General features: G+C 48.8%; 1 protein-coding gene across 2 annotated transcripts in view; it reads right to left on the bottom strand.

Annotated features, from left to right (window-relative positions):
- Nucleotides 1-21,255, bottom strand: part of ULK4 (unc-51 like kinase 4) — a 1,725,799-nt gene that overhangs the window by 419,763 nt on the left and 1,284,781 nt on the right. The window lies entirely within an intron of this gene.

Here is a 21,255-nt window from a genome sequence, read left to right as displayed (position 1 = left end):
GACACCTGGGGAAGACATCCGACCACTTCAAGGACCCATTCCCCTGGGGAAGACCGTGAGGACGATTTCCGGATAGAGAAGGCCATCAATTCATCCAATTCATCCTAAACCTGTTTTGGAACTTCTATTTCCGTAAACAAAAATAAAACTCCCAACACCATTGACCCTCGAATTCGGCCTCCTCGTTTTTCCTTTCGACCCTCCCTCTCACACGTGGTGTCAGAAGTGGGATCAGAATGGATGGAGGCCGCAATCAAGAAAATGGCTGAAGGCCAGGAAAAACTAGGGTGCATTATGGAACGATTCCTAGCCATGACCGAAGAAGACAGGGAGAAGCACCATAAAACCATGGTAGAACAAAGCCAATCACAGGAAGCCATATTCACCAGACTTGCAGATACGATGGGGCAACAAAGAAACCAGACCACTCTACCCTCAGTGGTCCTCCAGAAGTATGTAAATGGGGAGGACCCGGACTTCTTCTTTTCCAATTTTGAGAGAATGGCTAGAACAGCTGGGTGGGCCGCCGACAAATGGGGTCAGTACTTGGGACCGCTGCTGACTGGGGATTTGCAGGCCGCCTACCAGGCCGCTAACCCTTTCGGCCTTACGCCATACGATGATGTAAAGAAAGCAATGCTAGAAAGGTTGGGGATAGATGACGAGACGTACAGATTACGCCTCAGAGAAGTCAAAGAAGGCCCCCAGGAGACCTCCAGGGCCCTCTCTTTCCGGATCCGGGATCTAGCTGACTGGTGGTTGAAACCCCTAACTGCTACTAAGGAGGACATCATGGAGAAATTATATCTCGAACAGTTTTTAACCTCCTTACACCCCCGTACAAAAATGGGTGCGACAGCACACGGGACTGACTTTTGATAGGGCAGTGGACATCGCTGGCGCCTATACTCGCGCACAAGAGTTACAAAGAGGGAAGGACGAACAATCCTGGAAACGTCCTAGCGGAGGACCCATCAAGACAGTGAGGCCGATGGGTCCAAGGAGGTCGGATACGGTCACCCTCTTACCCGGTCCCCTACCTAACCCCCTGCAGTCCTCTTCTTCCCCTGGGCCCCAGTGTTTTTCGTGTGGTGGTTTCGGTCATATAGCCCGGGTATGCCCCCAAAAAGAAAAACCTATGAAAATCGGGCTCACCCGTTCCTACTATTGTACTCCCGGGGGAGAGAAACCTCCCTATCATCACACCGTAAGGGTCAATGGGGAAGAAAGACAAGCCCTGATGGACACAGGATGTCTGCAGAGTGTCATCCAGCCGTCCGCAGTTCCGGGAGGCGTTACACAAACCAATGGTACGGTAAACATACAGTGTGTACACGGGGACAACAGGAGGTATCCAACTACCACTATACGAGTCCAACACAGTCCCGCTCACGCTCCGGTGCCAGTAAAAGTTGGGTTAATACCTCGGCTACCTGAGCCTTTAGTACTGGGATCTGACTACCCCTATCTCTCTGCGGTTGTACCAGAAAATCGCACCGACCAGGATGCCTGGTGTCTAACAGCCCCTTTTTCTAAGGAACCCCATCTCACTCCACCCCAGGAGAAACCACAAAAAAGCAGAAAACAGAAGAAAAGAGAGAAACAGGACTGGAACCGAGTAGCGCTCACACGGAATAAGGAGGAAGCCATGTGGCAGTACGACCGAGGGTTCTTCGCCGCACAACGAGAGGACGACACGCTACGAGAAGCCTGGAACAAGGCCTCAGAAGAGGAAGATCCAAACGAAGTAGGTCCCCAATTCCTGGTAAAGAAGGGGTTGATATATAGAAAGGGGGGAAGCAACCAACCCCTACAGCTATTAGTCCCACGCCCCTATAGAGAGAAAGTAATGTTTCTTGCCCACAGCCATCTCCTAGGGGGACACTTTGGGGAGGAAAAAACAGAAAAAGAGATACTAAAACAGTTCTTTTGGCCGGGTATTTATCAACAAATCCGCCGATACTGTAGGGAGTGTGCCATCTGCCAAAAAAACAACAAACAAACCTTCTCTAGAGTCCCCTTGCGTCCCCTACCTGTCATTAGCGAACCCTTTGCTAGGGTAGGGATGGACATAATAGGCCCTTTGCTCCCCTCTCGAAGCGGCTGTAGGTTCGTGTTGGTATTGGTAGATTATGCCACTCGATATCCCGAGGCAGTGGCATTGCGTCACCCAAACGCCCTGCATATCGCTAAAGCCATGGTTAATATCTTTTCCCGAGTAGGCTTTCCACGAGAGATAATAATGGACCAGGGGACACCATTTGTCTCCAAGCTCCTGAAACAGGTCTGTACCCAGTTAAACATCAAGCAAATCCGAACATCGGCATATCATCCACAAACTGACGGGTTAGTGGAAAGATATAACACTACCCTTAAAACCACGTTAAAAAAGCTGCTTGAGCTAGAAACCCGTCGTTGGGAAGACATGTTGCCTCTTGCCCTTTTTGCCATCCGATGCAAGTCCCAGAAAAGCACTGGGTACTCTCCATTCGAGCTATTATATGGCCGACCCCCACGTACCCTACTAGACATGGCAAGGGAGGAATGGGAAGAAATCCCTGAGGGTACCAAACCCCTACACGAATACGTCTTGCAATTAAAGACGCATCTCCACGAAATACGCAATATCTGTAGGACCTACTTGGAACAAGCCCAAGAAGCCCAAAAACGTTATTATGATAAGGGTACCAGAAATAGGACTCTGAAGGTGGGTGATTTTGCTTTGCTAATGATGCCTTCCTCGGACCACAAGCTCCTAGGCCAATGGCAGGGTCCGTTTCAAGTCCTGGAGGCCACTACTCCTGTAACCTATCGCCTGGAAATGGACCCCACAAAGCCTACCAACACCCAAATCTTTCATATAAATTTATTAAAGAAATGGGAAGGGCCGGTACCCCGCTTGGTAGCCATAACCCAGAACCCCCCCCCCCCTTTTTCTGGGAGCATAGACCCTGACCTGACAGAGAAACAGAAGGAAGACCTGTATGATAGGCTACAGCCTTTCCAGGAGGTCTTCTCTACCCTCCCAGGACATACCGCAGTAACCGAACATGTTATAAACACTCAACCTGGGAGGAGGGTGAAATTGCGTCCCTACCGTATCCCCGAAGCCCGCAGGCTGGCAGTAGAGAAGGAGGTACAACAGATGCTCCAGATGGGAGTGATCGAACCATCTACTAGTGAGTGGAATTCCCCAATTGTTTTAGTTCCAAAACCCGACGGGTCTATTCGATTCTGTATAGATTTTCGCGAGGTTAATAAAATTTCACAGTTTGACTCCTACCCATTACCCCGGGTTGATGAAATGATTGAGAAACTCGGTAACGCAAAGTATATTAGCACTCTGGACTTAAGTAAAGGATACTGGCAGGTCCCACTACGAAGACAGGACAGGGAAAAGACCGCCTTTTCAACCCCGGGAGGTCTGTATCAATTTACTGTTCTACCCTTTGGGTTACATGGGGCCCCGGCCACTTTTCAAAGATTAATGAACACCGTATTGAAACCCTGTGCAGACTATGCCGCCGCCTATATTGACGATATCGTCATTTTTAGCGACACCTGGGAACAACATCTAGACCATCTGGTAGCGGTAGTAAAGAACCTGAAAGCTAGTGGGTTGACTATCAACCCTGCTAAAAGTAAGTTAGCAGCTAGGTCAGTTAAATACCTAGGGTATCTCCTCGGGGAACGTCTCATCAAACCCCAAAACGAGAAAGTAGCCGCTATAGCCAATATACCCTTTCCTCAAACAAAAAAAGAACTACGAGCATTTCTCGGCTTCCTAGGGTATTATAGGAGGTTCATCCCAGACTTCTCCCAAACAGCTGCCCCCTTGACTGACCTCCTGCAAAAGACCATCAACACCGAGAAAGCACTACGATCTCCCACAATCCAACAACTAGCTGCCTTTCAGGCCTTGAAAACAGCCATCACGTCCAAGCCAGTATTGCTGAGCCCCGATTATACTAAACCCTTCATATTACAAACAGATGCGTCGGATCAAGGACTAGGTGCTGTCCTATCACAAACCGACACCCAAAACCAGGAAAGACCAGTACTATACCTCAGCAGGAAACTGTTTCCTAGAGAAACCAAATATGCGGTCATCGAGAAGGAAGCATTAGCCATAAAATGGGCTATAGAAACCTTACGTTACTATCTGGACGGAAGAGAATTCATTCTATATACGGACCATGCCCCCCTACAATGGCTATCTCGCAACAAAGGGCATAACGACAGAATCATGAGGTGGTTTTTGGCCTTACAGTCCTACCGTTTTACTACACTTCACAGAAAAGGGAAAGAACATTCTAATGCTGACTATCTCTCTAGATATCCCCTTGACTCTTTTCTTGCCAGCAAGAAAGTTTGGGAAGGGGGATGTGAGGAGGCGGCCTCCATAGCTGTGATACCCTTCCCGTCATCCCTTGAACAGACATACAACGAGACGCGAAGGCTGGGAGGGAATGAGTTAAACCTTTCCCCTACCTCTTGTGTGCAGGGAGAAGCCCCGCCCAGACCATACGGGAACCAATGGCATACACGAGAGTCGGGAATTGACGAGTACGAAAGGAGCCCGGAAGACCAGCGAGAGGGTGTGGAGTCAGAGGAGCAGCGAGAACAGCCACGCCGAGAGGAAGAGAAGAGAGGAGAGAAACCCCCGACCATCGACCCAGGAGAAGAGGAACCAAGGCCAGTGTAACGCCCTGAACGTCTCAGGATCGTTTAACAGACACGACAATGAGGACGCAACCACTAGTGAAGGGTTAGTTGTTTTAATGAAGGCAAATATAATACAAAGAATAAACAAGTTATAGTCACTGGAATCCTCCAGGCTAAGTACGTTACCAGCCCACAGCACGGATGGTCCTAACCGTCCTCTGCATATACGCCGGTCCCGGCGTATGCCAACAGAGGGCAGAAATGAAATGGCCGACAATGCCAATCGGTAGGCTGTGAGGGGCACGAAGAGTGTTGGGGAGAATCGAGGAGTCAGGGAAACACCCAGCCGGGGTCTCTACCTGAAGGGAGCAGCCGCTCAACCTCTTCCTCAGACTGCACCGGGACGCGGAGTCACCTCCTGGTGATGCGTCACCGATACCCCAATCACAAGCAAGAAGACTGAACCGAGAGCAGCCGCTCGATCGATCCTGTGGACTTCCGAGTCTGTAACGCGGCAAACACCTCCTGGTGTGCGTTACAGCTGGCAGTCCCTGTGTCTCTGGTCGGGCTGGGAGTTACGACTCCAACCAGCAAAAGCGCCACTGCGCTTGGACTCAGCCGAGTCAAAAAGCGAAGCTCAATGGTTGACCGGTAGAGCTTCCGGGTCCTTCACAGGTGACGATGGGGCAAGACACGGCCCAGGGAGTAACGACTCGACCTACCTCCGTTCTTGCCTTACTGGAGCACCACTCCGGAACACTGCTCTTCACGAAGCAGGTACGTCGGTGTGAACACAATATCCGACGGCGTTGTACCTCCCGGTTCCTCCCTTTATAGGGCGTGTTTTCCTTGAGTTATGTAACAGCTCTCCTGTTTACATAAGGGCGTGTTTCCTTGAGTTATGTAACAGCTCTCCTGTTTACATAAGGGCGTGTTTCCCTTGAGTTATGTAACAGCTCTCCTGTTTACATAAGGGCGTGTTTCCCTTGAGTTATGTAACAGCTCTCCTGTTTACATAAGGGCGTGTTTTCCTTGAGTTATGTAACAGCTCTCCTGTTTACATAAGGGCGTGTTTCCCTTGTATGACAGGAATTCTTGACAGTACATCCTCCCTCTCAGCGGCTCCCCACGGGTCCAGCGCTGGCAGGAAAACGCCGATGGATCAAGGAGACCAAGCGCGGAGCATGAACCCCTTCAGCCGGTTCCCATGAATGCTCCTCCGGGCCATAGCCTTTCCACGCAACCAGGTACCACAGCTTCCCCCTGCGCCATTTGGACGCCCGTATGCCCGACACTTCATACTCCACCTCCGACTCCACGCATACCGGCCGAGGTGTCCCAGACGGCTTGGAGGGTGCTGGTTTGAGCAATGATACATGAAAGACAGGGTGTATCCGCAATGACTGGGGCAAGCACACCTTCACGTTCACGGGACCCATACACTTGGTAATTCGATAGGGGCCCATGTACTTGGGATGGAACACACTGTTCTTTCGAAACCTCATGTTTCTTGTGGATATCCAGACGTAGTCTCCAGTGCGGTACAGTGGCCCGGGCCTTCTCTTCCTATCTGCCGCAGCCTTGTATCTTCTCTTGGCCTCTATTAGGACAGCCCTTGAGCGCATCAATGTGTCTTTTATGTGTGCCACCCTGTCCGCTGTGGCGGGAATCCTGTCCTCTCTGAACGGATGTAGAAATGGCAAGAACCTGGGATGTTGGCCATAGTTGCTATAGAACGGAGATGACTGTGTGGAGCTGTGAGTGGCGTTGTTATAGGCTATCTCTGCAACCCATAGCAAGTCGACCCATTCTTCCCTGCCCTGGTCCACAAAACATCGCAGATACTGTTTGAGCGTTTGGTTCAGGCGCTCGGTTTGGCCGTCCGTTTGAGGGTGGTAGCTGGTGGACAGGGCGGTCTTAACATGCAGCGCAGTGCACCAAGTCTTCCAGAATTGCGCAGTAAACTGCGACCCCCGGTCCGACACGATCACCCCAGGTAATCCATGCAGTCGTACCACATTCTTTAGGAGTAGTGACGCCAATTCCCCGGCCGTAGGGACTCTCTTGCAGGGGATGAAGTGCCCCATTTTCGTCAAGTAATCCACCACCACCAGTATTGCCGTCATCCCCTGGTCTACCGGTAGGCCCACCACGAAGTCCAGTGATATGCTATCCCATGGTCTATCCGGGGTTGGAAGTGGATGTAAGAGCCCTTGGGTTCGGCCATGGTCGGCCTTCATGGTAGCACACGTAGGACACTCCTGTCCCCACCTCCTGACATCCACTCTCATGGTTGGCCACCAGAAATGCCGTCCCATGCTAGCCACCGTTTTTTCAAAGCCCAAATGACCTGCGCATGGGGAGTCATGGCACCAGATGAATGCTTGTTTCCTTAGCCTAGGCGTGGGTATCAATAGGCACCTGCCCTTCAGGGGTATCCCGTCCTTCAGCTGCCGTTCTCTGTGACTGAGGAGCCACCTCCGCCATGCGAATGACCTGATCCCTCTCTTTATTCCCCTCAGGAAAGTATCCGGTTGGATAACCCCCAATACCATCCTCGGGGAAATGATGGAACGCTCGGTCGCAGGCAATGGTTCCTTAACTGCAGATTGACGGGACAGGGCGTCCGCCTTTCGGTTTTCCGTCCCCGGCCGATAAGTGATGCGGAAGTTGAACCCCGCAAAGAAGATCATCCACCGCAGCTGCCTGGGAGAAAGGTGTCTAGTGGCAGTCATGAACTGTAGGTTCCGATGGTCCGTGTACACCGATACCACATGTCTTGCCCCCATCAACCAATGCCTCCATTCGGTGAAGGCGTCCTTGATTGCGAGAAGCTCCTTCTCCGCAATATGGTAGTTGCGTTCGGCGTCGTTGAGTTTGCGGGACATGTACGCAACGGGATGAAGCACCCCTGTGTCGTGGTTGCGTTGGGACAAGATAGCCCCCAGCGCCACATCCGACGCGTCCGCTTCCACCACGTAGGGGAGATCCGGATCGGGGTGAGCCAACACCGGCGCCTTACCAACGGCGCTTTTCAGGGCCTCAAAGGCTTTGTTCGCTTCAGGGGACCAGACAAACTCCTTGGACTTCCTCAGTAGCTGTTCGATTGGGGCCACCACTCCTGAAAATCCATCTATGAACCGCCTGTAAAAGTTGGCGAAGCCAATGAAACTTTGGACGTCCTTCACGCTTTGGGGCACCGGCCATTCTTTCACCGCCTTGATCTTTCGTTCTGCCATCTCCTGTCCCTCTGGACTCAGCATCACTCCGAGGAATTCCACGGATGTGACGTGGAAGTCACACTTGCTGAGTTTACAAAACAGCATGTTTTCCCTCAGCTTTTGGAGCACAGCTTTGACGTGGTGTACGTGCTCCTCCACACTGGACGAATAGATGAGGATGTCGTCGATATATACGACCACGTAGATATCCAACTCCTCTCTGAATACCTCATTCAAAAAGTACTGAAAGGCTGCCGGGGCGTTGCACAGACCGAACGGCATGACGAGGTACTCAAAAAGGCCGAACCTGGTCTTAAAGGCGGTCTTCCACTCGTCTCCGTCCCTCATGCGCACCAGATGGTATGCCCCTTTCAAATCCAACTTGGTGTAGATACGAGCTTTCTTGACCTGTTCCAGAAGTACACTGATGAGAGGCAAGGGGTACCGATTTTTTATGGTTATCGCATTCAATGCCCTAAAGTCCACACAGGCTCTCAGCTCCCCATTAGCCTTCGGGATGAAGAAGAGTGGCGAGGCGGCCGGAGACTTGGACGGGCGGATGAATCCTAGCTTGAGGAGTTTATCCAGGTACCCCCGGAGATGCACGTTTTCAGGCTCCGTCAGGGCATACAGCCTGCCGCTGGGAACGCTGGCCCCTGGCACCAGGTCGATCTGGCAGTCAAACTGTCTATGTGGTGGTAGCACTTCCGCCTTCACCTCATCAAATACATCCTCAAAACTGTGATAAGCCTGGGGGAGAGCCACATCTTTTTCTGCCGCTGTAGCCACCGTCTGACTCCCGCTCTCATCTGCGTCAAGGGATTCCGTTCTTATTCCACAATGCAGGATGCAATACGGTGACGTCATTTCGATGCGATGTGTTGGCCAATCCACAAAGGGGTTGTGTTTCTGTAGCCACGGCAATCCCAATATGACGCCATATTGGGGCGCTCGGATGATGTTAAAATCGATTTGTTCCAAATGGTTCCACCCATATCTCATCGGAAGGACCCCCGTGTGCTGCCCGATGGGCCCCGTCACCAATCGCCTTCCGTCTACAGCATAGACGTCTTCGGGTACAGCTTTGGGAAGAAGCACTAGCCCTAGCCTGCATGCCTCGTTGTGGTCCATAAACATGCCAGTGGCCCCTGAATCCACCATGGCCACAACGGGTATCCACTGGTCATGCACTCCCACGTGCACCGTGATAAACAGGTGTCGTTGTCCCTTAGTGACCGAGTTGGAAAGTGAAGGGATGGATGAGTGACTCCGAGATGCCCCTTCTCTGGTCTTGGAGTCCTCTAGTTTTCCGCCGGTATGTCCACCACGGCTGTTACCGACCGGTTGGCCCGACAACGTGACGTCTTCGGTTTGGCAGGGCATTCACGTACGTAGTGGCCTTTTTTGCCACAATATAGGCACAATCCTTGTTTACGGCGTGACTCTTTCTCCGTGGCTGTGAGGCTCGCTCGTATTGCGCCGATGTCCATGGGTTCTCCCTTGGATGCGGTGGAAGTTTCAGGACTTCCCACCGTCACATAGGATGGAAGGGATTTTCCTTTTCTCCCATGATCCCCCTTTCTTTCACTTAGCCTATGTTCCAGCCGTAATACCAGGTTGATAAGGCCCTCACATGTCTTGGGTTGAGGGTCAATATGAGCCACGGCGTCCTTGAGCTCATCGCACAGCCCTTGATGGAAGAGCGCCGTCTGTTTAGCAACAGGCCACTTGGTTTCCGCAACCAGCCTTCGGAACGCGTTGAGATACTGCACCAGGTCGTTGGATCCCTGTCTCAACTCAAGCATTTCACGGTCCGCCGTGTACGAGTCAGCCCTTCTGTCGAATACCTTCAGGAATTCCTCGCGAAAAGCACCCCAATCACATAAGAGGGGGTCGTCCCTGCTCACCAGAGGTACGGCCCATTGTGCCGCGTTTCCAGCCAAATAGGATATAAGGAAAGCCACACGAGCCTGACTCGTGGGGAACGCCTTTGGTTTGCACGATAAATGTAGCGCCACTTGTGTGAGGAATACCTGCACTGTGTTAGGATCCCCACTGTACCTCTCTGGTGTCGCCAAGGGGATGGCTACCGGCATTTCCACTACTACCGCAGGGGTCTGATTCGTGAGGGAGGTGCTGGGCGTGAGCGGGTCCAATTGGATAGCATCCAGTCTGGCTTTTACATCGGCTGTTTCTTGCCTAGAGGCAGCCACTTCAACTTGCATGGCCGCTAAAGCAGCCAGCACATCATCAAGTGTTGCCATGTCTGTTATCGACCGGGAGACAGTTAGTGTTATTAAGGTCGGATATTTTGTAACGCCCTGAACGTCTCAGGATCGTTTAACAGACACGACAATGAGGACGCAACCACTAGTGAAGGGTTAGTTGTTTTAATGAAGGCAAATATAATACAAAGAATAAACAAGTTATAGTCACTGGAATCCTCCAGGCTAAGTACGTTACCAGCCCACAGCACGGATGGTCCTAACCGTCCTCTGCATATACGCCGGTCCCGGCGTATGCCAACAGAGGGCAGAAATGAAATGGCCGACAATGCCAATCGGTAGGCTGTGAGGGGCACGAAGAGTGTTGGGGAGAATCGAGGAGTCAGGGAAACACCCAGCCGGGGTCTCTACCTGAAGGGAGCAGCCGCTCAACCTCTTCCTCAGACTGCACCGGGACGCGGAGTCACCTCCTGGTGATGCGTCACCGATACCCCAATCACAAGCAAGAAGACTGAACCGAGAGCAGCCGCTCGATCGATCCTGTGGACTTCCGAGTCTGTAACGCGGCAAACACCTCCTGGTGTGCGTTACAGCTGGCAGTCCCTGTGTCTCTGGTCGGGCTGGGAGTTACGACTCCAACCAGCAAAAGCGCCACTGCGCTTGGACTCAGCCGAGTCAAAAAGCGAAGCTCAATGGTTGACCGGTAGAGCTTCCGGGTCCTTCACAGGTGACGATGGGGCAAGACACGGCCCAGGGAGTAACGACTCGACCTACCTCCGTTCTTGCCTTACTGGAGCACCACTCCGGAACACTGCTCTTCACGAAGCAGGTACGTCGGTGTGAACACAATATCCGACAGCGTTGTACCTCCCGGTTCCTCCCTTTATAGGGCGTGTTTTCCTTGAGTTATGTAACAGCTCTCCTGTTTACATAAGGGCGTGTTTCCTTGAGTTATGTAACAGCTCTCCTGTTTACATAAGGGCGTGTTTCCCTTGAGTTATGTAACAGCTCTCCTGTTTACATAAGGGCGTGTTTCCCTTGAGTTATGTAACAGCTCTCCTGTTTACATAAGGGCGTGTTTTCCTTGAGTTATGTAACAGCTCTCCTGTTTACATAAGGGCGTGTTTCCCTTGTATGACAGGAATTCTTGACAGCCAGCTGTCGACCCGGAGGACTCACCTGAACCCGAAGAAGCCCAGACCTGGTCCGAAGAGTGGTGGACGCCCCAGGTGGATGCTGATGAGCAGCCGCAGTTCCGGAGAGTTGCGGCCAACGTGGTACGTGAGACAGAAAGGGGGGAGGGATAAGTGGGGTCCAGCTAGTGGACTACCGGGTATTACTGTTGCAAAGTTTCCGTAGGTTAAAGCAGTTGCCCTACCACGCCCCTACCCTCTGGTGTCCCTTCGCAGCCCGTTATACTGCACACCGTGCTACGGTCAACTTCTCTGTAAAACATTCTCTTCGAGAGAGTACAGGTGCCGACAACCCTTCTGGCTTTAGGAGGGGTATCCTTAACCAGGGGTTCTTGTGTACTGTCCCCTACCTTCGCTACTCTGTCGGGGACACCGATGTGCAGATGTACCTGATTCCCATATCCCTGTTCCTCGTCTGTCACGAAATCGCTACACCTGCTTCTTTTTGTCGTGCTCCACAACGGGTGTTTTTTAGTATGGTTTGTCACTGGTGAAGGGTTCATAACAGAAAGCCTGCACAAGATTCTTACCGCCTTTTCTCCCTCTTTCTTCCGAGGACACCTGGGGAAGACATCCGACCACTTCAAGGACCCATTCCCCTGGGGAAGACCGTGAGGACGATTTCCGGATAGAGAAGGCCATCAATTCATCCAATTCATCCTAAACCTGTTTTGGAACTTCTATTTCCGTAAACAAAAATAAAACTCCAACACCATTGACCCTCGAATTCGGCCTCCTCGTTTTTCCTTTCGACCCTCCCTCTCACACGTGGTGTCAGAAGTGGGATCAGAATGGATGGAGGCCGCAATCAAGAAAATGGCTGAAGGCCAGGAAAAACTAGGGTGCATTATGGAACGATTCCTAGCCATGACCGAAGAAGACAGGGAGAAGCACCATAAAACCATGGTAGAACAAAGCCAATCACAGGAAGCCATATTCACCAGACTTGCAGATACGATGGGGCAACAAAGAAACCAGACCACTCTGCCCTCAGTGGTCCTCCAGAAGTATGTAAATGGGGAGGACCCGGACTTCTTCTTTTCCAATTTTGAGAGAATGGCTAGAACAGCTGGGTGGGCCGCCGACAAATGGGGTCAGTACTTGGGACCGCTGCTGACTGGGGATTTGCAGGCCGCCTACCAGGCCGCTAACCCTTTCGGCCTTACGCCATACGATGATGTAAAGAAAGCAATGCTAGAAAGGTTGGGGATAGATGACGAGACGTACAGATTACGCCTCAGAGAAGTCAAAGAAGGCCCCCAGGAAACCTCCAGGGCCCTCTCTTTCCGGATCCGGGATCTAGCTGACTGGTGGTTGAAACCCCTAACTGCTACTAAGGAGGACATCATGGAGAAATTATATCTCGAACAGTTTTTAACCTCCTTACACCCCCGTACAAAAATGGGTGCGACAGCACACGGGACTGACTTTTGATAGGGCAGTGGACATCGCTGGCGCCTATACTCGCGCACAAGAGTTACAAAGAGGGAAGGACGAACAATCCTGGAAACGTCCTAGCGGAGGACCCATCAAGACAGTGAGGCCGATGGGTCCAAGGAGGTCGGATACGGTCACCCTCTTACCCGGTCCCCTACCTAACCCCCTGCAGTCCTCTTCTTCCCCTGGGCCCCAGTGTTTTTCGTGTGGTGGTTTCGGTCATATAGCCCGGGTATGCCCCCAAAAAGAAAAACCTATGAAAATCGGGCTCACCCGTTCCTACTATTGTACTCCCGGGGGAGAGAAACCTCCCTATCATCACACCGTAAGGGTCAATGGGGAAGAAAGACAAGCCCTGATGGACACAGGATGTCTGCAGAGTGTCATCCAGCCGTCCGCAGTTCCGGGAGGCGTTACACAAACCAATGGTACGGTAAACATACAGTGTGTACACGGGGACAACAGGAGGTATCCAACTACCACTATACGAGTCCAACACAGTCCCGCTCACGCTCCGGTGCCAGTAAAAGTTGGGTTAATACCTCGGCTACCTGAGCCTTTAGTACTGGGATCTGACTACCCCTATCTCTCTGCGGTTGTACCAGAAAATCGCACCGACCAGGATGCCTGGTGTCTAACAGCCCCTTTTTCTAAGGAACCCCATCTCACTCCACCCCAGGAGAAACCACAAAAAAGCAGAAAACAGAAGAAAAGAGAGAAACAGGACTGGAACCGAGTAGCGCTCACACGGAATAAGGAGGAAGCCATGTGGCAGTACGACCGAGGGTTCTTCGCCGCACAACGAGAGGACGACGCGCTACGAGAAGCCTGGAACAAGGCCTCAGAAGAGGAAGATCCAAACGAAGTAGGTCCCCAATTCCTGGTAAAGAAGGGGTTGATATATAGAAAGGGGGGAAGCAACCAACCCCTACAGCTATTAGTCCCACGCCCCTATAGAGAGAAAGTAATGTTTCTTGCCCACAGCCATCTCCTAGGGGGACACTTTGGGGAGGAAAAAACAGAAAAAGAGATACTAAAACAGTTCTTTTGGCCGGGTATTTATCAACAAATCCGCCGATACTGTAGGGAGTGTGCCATCTGCCAAAAAAACAACAAACAAACCTTCTCTAGAGTCCCCTTGCGTCCCCTACCTGTCATTACCGAACCCTTTGCTAGGGTAGGGATGGACATAATAGGCCCTTTGCTCCCCTCTCGAAGCGGATGTAGGTTCGTGTTGGTATTGGTAGATTATGCCACTCGATATCCCGAGGCAGTGGCATTGCGTCACCCAAACGCCCTGCATATCGCTAAAGCCATGGTTAATATCTTTTCCCGAGTAGGCTTTCCACGAGAGATAATAACGGACCAGGGGACACCATTTGTCTCCAAGCTCCTGAAACAGGTCTGTACCCAGTTAAACATCAAGCAAATCCGAACATCGGCATATCATCCACAAACTGACGGGTTAGTGGAAAGATATAACGCTACCCTTAAAACCACGTTAAAAAAGCTGCTTGAGCTAGAAACCCGTCGTTGGGAAGACATGTTGCCTCTTGCCCTTTTTGCCATCCGATGCAAGTCCCAGAAAAGCACTGGGTACTCTCCATTCGAGCTATTATATGGCCGACCCCCACGTACCCTACTAGACATGGCAAGGGAGGAATGGGAAGAAATCCCTGAGGGTACCAAACCCCTACACGAATACGTCTTGCAATTAAAGACGCATCTCCACGAAATACGCAATATCTGTAGGACCTACTTGGAACAAGCCCAAGAAGCCCAAAAACGTTATTATGATAAGGGTACCAGAAATAGGACTCTGAAGGTGGGTGATTTTGCTTTGCTAATGATGCCTTCCTCGGACCACAAGCTCCTAGGCCAATGGCAGGGTCCGTTTCAAGTCCTGGAGGCCACTACTCCTGTAACCTATCGCCTGGAAATGGACCCCACAAAGCCTACCAACACCCAAATCTTTCATATAAATTTATTAAAGAAATGGGAAGGGCCGGTACCCCGCTTGGTAGCCATAACCCAGAACCCCCCCCCCCTTTTTCTGGGAGCATAGACCCTGACCTGACAGAGAAACAGAAGGAAGACCTGTATGATAGGCTACAGCCTTTCCAGGAGGTCTTCTCTACCCTCCCAGGACATACCGCAGTAACCAAACATGTTATAAACACTCAACCTGGGAGGAGGGTGAAATTGCGTCCCTACCGTATCCCCGAAGCCCGCAGGCTGGCAGTAGAGAAGGAGGTACAACAGATGCTCCAGATGGGAGTGATCGAACCATCTACTAGTGAGTGGAATTCCCCAATTGTTTTAGTTCCAAAACCCGACGGGTCTATTCGATTCTGTATAGATTTTCGCGAGGTTAATAAAATTTCACAGTTTGACTCCTACCCATAACCCTGGGTTGATGAAATTATTGAGAAACTCGGTAACGCAAAGTATATTAGCACTCTGGACTTAAGTAAAGGATACTGGCAGGTCCCACTACGAAGACAGGACAGGGAAAAGACCGCCTTTTCAACCCCGGGAGGTCTGTATCAATTTACTGTTCTACCCTTTGGGTTACATGGGGCCCCGGCCACTTTTCAAAGATTAATGAACACCGTATTGAAACCCTGTGCAGACTATGCCGCCGCCTATATTGACGATATCGTCATTTTTAGCGACACCTGGGAACAACATCTAGACCATCTGGTAGCGGTAGTAAAGAACCTGAAAGCTAGTGGGTTGACTATCAACCCTGCTAAAAGTAAGTTAGCAGCTAGGTCAGTTAAATACCTAGGGTATCTCCTCGGGGAAGGTCTCATCAAACCCCAAAACGAGAAAGTAGCCGCTATAGCCAATATACCCTTTCCTCAAACAAAAAAAGAACTACGAGCATTTCTCGGCATCCTAGGGTATTATAGGAGGTTCATCCCAGACTTCTCCCAAACAGCTGCCCCCTTGACTGACCTCCTGCAAAAGACCATCAACACCGAGAAAGCACTACGATCTCCCACAATCCAACAACTATCAGCCTTTCAGGCCTTGAAAACAGCCATCACGTCCAAGCCGGTATTGCTGAGCCCCGATTATACTAAACCCTTCATATTACAAACAGATGCGTCGGATCAAGGACTAGGTGCTGTCCTATCACAAACCGACACCCAAAACCAGGAAAGACCAGTATTATACCTCAGCAGGAAACTGTTTCCTAGAGAAACCAAATATGCGGTCATCAAGAAGGAAGCATTAGCCATAAAATGGGCTATAGAAACCTTACGTTACTATCTGGACGGAAGAGAATTCATTCTATATACGGACCATGCCCCCCTACAATGGCTATCTCGCAACAAAGGGCATAACGACAGAATCATGAGGTGGTTTTTGGCCTTACAGCCCTACCGTTTTACTACACTTCACAGAAAAGGGAAATAACATTCTAATGCTGACGATCTCTCTAGATATCCCCTTGACTCTTTTCTTGCCAGCAAGAAAGTTAGGGAAGGGGGATGTGAGGAGGCGGCCTCCATAGCTGTGATACCCTTCCCGTCATCCCTTGAACAGACATACAACGCGACGCGAAGGCTGGGAGGGAATGAGTTAAACCTTTCACCTACCTCTTGTGTGCAGGGAGAAGCCCCGCCCAGACCATACGGGAACCAATGGCGTCCACGAGAGTCGGGAATTGACGAGTACGAAAGGAGCCCGGAAGACCAGCGAGAGGGTGTGGAGTCAGAGGAGCAGCGAGAACAGCCACGCCGAGAGGAAGAGAAGAGAGGAGAGAAACCCCCGACCATCGACCCAGGAGAAGAGGAACCAAGGCCAGCTGTCGACCCGGAGGACTCACCTGAACCCGAAGAAGCCCAGACCTGGTCCGAAGAGTGGTGGACACCCCAGGTGGATGCTGATGAGCAGCCGCAGTTCCGGAGAGTTGCGGCCAACGTGGTACGTGAGACAGAAAGGGGGGAGGGATACGTGGGGTCCAGCTAGTGGACTTCCGGGTATTACTGTTGCAAAGTTTCCGTAGGTTAAAGCAGTTGCCCTACCACGCCCCTACTCTCTGGTGTCCCTTCGCAGCCCGTTATACTGCACACCGTGCTACGGTCAACTTCTCTGTAAAACATTCTCTTCGAGAGAGTACAGGTGCCGACAACCCTTCTGGCTTTAGGAGGGGTATCCTTAACCAGGGGTTCTTGTGTACTGTCCCCTACCTTCGCTACTCTGTCGGGGACACCGATGTGCAGATGTACCAGATTCCCATATCCCTGTTCCTCGTCTGTCACGAAATCGCCACACCTGCTTCTTTTTGTCGTGCTCCACAACGGGTGTTTCTTAGTATGGTTTGTCACTGGTGAAGGGTTCATAACAGAAAGCCTGCACAAGATTCTTACCGCCTTTTCTCCCTCTTTCTTCCGAGGACACCTGGGGAAGACATCCGACCACGTCAAGGACCCATCCCCCTGGGGAAGACCGTGAGGACGATTTCCGGATAGAGAAGGCCATCAATTCATCCAATTCATCCTAAACCTGTTTTGGAACTTCTATTTCCGTAAACAAAAATAAAACTCCAACACCATTGACCCTCGAATTCGGCCTCCTCGTTTTTCCTTTCGACCCTCCCTCTCACAATATTGTTACAACATTTTTATGCAATCTATGCATTTTACAATTGGCAAATTATCAACATCAGGATGTATTGTGTAACAGGCTAAGACTGGCCATGTTGCTCCCTCATTACCAAGGGGACCTACTCTAATGACTTCTGTTGTGTGTAGTGGGGCACCTTCAAACCAATTTCTGCGTTCTTGGTATGTTAATGGTATTTTTATTTCTTCATATGATTTGTAGTAATACAGAACTTCAGCTGGTATGTATTTGTTAAACAGCCTTGTTGTGTCGTCTGCTGCTGGGAATGTAACCCATGAATAGAATACCTCTGTCCTTTATGCTTTGTAGGCCGCAAACACGAAGGTCACATCTCCACCCGTACGTGTGAGACCATGTTGTTGCAATTTCTGAGTAACCGCATGTCTGCAGTTCTGAGCAATGTTAAGTTTGGCTGTTTCTGACATAATAGGAAATGGAATTCAGAGAGAGTAACACAATGGGATAATACTTTGAAAGGTTCAACTTGAACAACCTACAGTCAATACATAGGGGTTACTTACTCAGCTGAGGAGGATAGTCCCTATCACCACGGACATCTCTGGTTGTGAGGTGAGTAGGGGTCTTTGGGTATACAAAACATAACTAGAACCCAATCTACCAACGTTGGCGGTGCCATGTCGTACGGCTTCTACTTTCTCAGCAGAAACTGTGGATTTGTTGAACACCATAAACATTGGGATTGTGCCAGACTGATTCCGTGCACACCCTCAGGATAAATTGGCGAATAGTCCAGCTAGTTTACAGTGCCACCATAGGCACCCCTTAACCTGAGAAGGTTCCAAATGGATCGGGCAACCTCAGCACATAACTCTGACTCCTCAAGGACTTATGGTAACAGATCTAGAACCTTTTCACTAAGTCACTCGTTCATACCCAGAAAGATGCACAAGAAATACACAAAGAGGCACTTCAATATTTATTGAACCATTGTGATTCTGGTGTAAAATATATGTACTGCAATGATTACTAAACAGAAGCAGATGAGAGTGATTAGCAATATGAGAACAGTGAAAAGGATAAACAATTCCACCATTGTTCTAAAGCAGTGTATATATACTGGCATACAAGTACGGTGTATAGTGTACTCCTACTATGCGCTCCCTAACCTAGTTGCCTACAGTGAATGATCTGCAAAAATCCCCTACTGGATGATCTAACTCCCCATAACCTGTGGGTGAATGTATTCAGGTCCCCGTCTTGGTCACAAGTTGGACTTCCCTCCTCACAGAGAAAAAACAGGATGGGCTGAGAGTCAAACAAACAGCAACATCGCAGTGACAGCAGTGTGCTCATCTGATTTGAACACAGAAATGCATGTGTTTATATATTAACAGCATCGATGCTTCCGTGCTGCGGCCTCAGCCAGGCCGTCATAATTTATCCTCCTATGATAGCTATGTCGCCTTACGGATAAATAACAAACAACAACATTTGCACAATGGAAGTTTAGGTCTAGTACTAAATGATGAAGATGTCATGATAGTGTGCCTATGAAGTAGAAATGTAAGCAATGAGGTTGAAGAGAAACTAGTCCTGCACTGTCAAAGGTCATTGTGTAGAAAAGAAGGCAACTTAAGAAACGTGTGCATGTAAAATGGCAGGGTTTCTTCCCGGGCCTAACTCAGCCAAGTGACAAGCATATGGGACTTGCACAACTTTATCTGCAACTAGCTCTGTACTACATCGATTGTGTGGGTGTGAAGAACTGCAACTGGGTAAGCAATCCCAGACATTTGTTTTGTTAATGTGTGTAAAGGTATTGAACATTCCCTGTAATCTTCTCAAATCCATCGCTGTGAAGTTAGGAATAATTTGTCATAACATTGGCGTGGGGTACCTTCTGTTCCCTTAATTAACAATTAATTTTCTACAGAGAGTTCATGACAAGTTGGATTTAAAATGTAACACATGAATTTAGTTAGCACAGTGTATTGGGAAACAAAAGTAACAAATAGCATTAATCTTTGTTGTAAAATGGAAAAACATATACCCATCTAGTGACTTTATTGAACAATGTGAAACCAAGAAACCAGGGCAGAATACCAGCTTCCCCACTTAATCTAATTATTTGACACTAGGCAATTATGTTATTAAATTGTTCCTCCTTTTCCATCTTCATCATATTTGATAGCACTTGAAATACATCAGTTCAAGATGTGTGCATGAAAAACCCTATACTGTGTATTGTGTAATAAATAAATTATAATGTTGCTCCATCTACAATAACAACCTAGGCTAACGGTTCTTAAGCTTTTGACTTCTGTGAACCCACCCGAATTATTACTGGAATCCATGGACCCCCACTGGAACATTACTGGAAGGCAGGGACCCAAGCCTAAGAATCTACGATTTGAACCTTAAAACAAATGCACAAAAATAAAGAAAAAAATATATAATGAACAAAATACACACATTAAGAAATATTGAATTCAAAAACAAATATAGAGAAATCGAAATTCTAATTTTAATGGGAAGGTTGGAGCTTTTCTCAATTCGATTTTGTTTCCTAAAAGAAGAAGTGATATGCTCGACTCTAGCATATAACTTTGCCTTTTTTGCTCCTAATGAATGCTCTATTTTGTTAGCATTTAAATTGAGGCCTCCAATCATTCATACTATATTATGTTTGGTGTACTTGCGCTGCTCCCACACAAAGACAAGGATATAACATTTTTAGCCACAAACGCCACATTTACAGAACATTTTTACATTTGAAATTTTGTATATATGTATATATATATATATAAATATGAATTTATACATGATGAGTCAACTCAATAGTTTGTTGAGAAGAGTGCTTCAAGAAAGGACGTATGCCGATACACGGCGAGATCACTTACGCTAATGCCATGGTATGGTTGAAAGTATTACTGATGTGATATTTACTTTGAACAATGTAATGATATTTTGAATTGCATTGCCGATAAACGGCGGAATAACAAGGATTTTAACCATTACAATATGGCACTGACATTTGCGTATAAAATGTTTGTCCTTTCTTTATGTTAGGAGCACTAAGCAAACCTTTTTAAACATGTCGTCACTAATGTGTAATGAACACAGAAGAAGGCTGACGCCGAAACGCGTTTGTTTGTTTGTTTGCAGTTACCGGTAATTAAACAATAACTGTGACGATCCCCCCCCGGAGTGCGTTATTTCTTGACAAACAAGGGAAATTGGAGCTTCGATATATATATATATATATATATATATATATAAATATATATATATATATATATATATTTATATATATATATATATATATATATATAATAACTCTTCCACCACAGGAATTACATTTTTTGGGTTTGCTAATAACTTTGAAGCCGTTTGATGAAACTTCACAAAACTTTCCACACAAAAATGTCTCATTTTCCTTCAGCTCCTTACTGGAAAGTATTGGGGTGATTCATCAAGTGGGGCACGTTTTCCCCGTTCCACAGGAAAATTGAACAGTGATTCAGAAAAAACGGGTGAACGGAAGTTCACCAAATTTGCAAGAAATCTAGAGCAATACTGAAAAAGCATGCTTTTTGTGATGTGGTGTAAATCTTTTCAGTAGTTTTTCAGAAATTAAGTTTCAAAATGTATATATATTTCACATCATGGTAACTTTTCAGAGAATCCACAAGGACTCAGTCCCCATGTCCTAGGAAATAAAACAATATATATGTGTAAGTGGGCATGGTAGGTGCACCCTGACCCCCTGAGCCTTTTGGTAGAGTCCTAGAGGGAACTCCCCTGGGGTAAAATTGCAATTAGATTTTTGTGAATGTCTGGAACTGCGGCTCCGCCATAACACCCAGCGTACCCCCATGTAAATTCATAGGGGAATTGCGGATCAAGGCATTGCAA

The sequence above is a fragment of the Triturus cristatus genome, chromosome 10, assembly GCF_964204655.1.
Source record: "Triturus cristatus chromosome 10, aTriCri1.1, whole genome shotgun sequence".
Classification (NCBI taxonomy): domain Eukaryota; kingdom Metazoa; phylum Chordata; class Amphibia; order Caudata; family Salamandridae; genus Triturus; species Triturus cristatus.
Note: the sequence above shows the minus strand (reverse complement) of the source record. Positions and strands in the feature narration are given on the sequence as shown.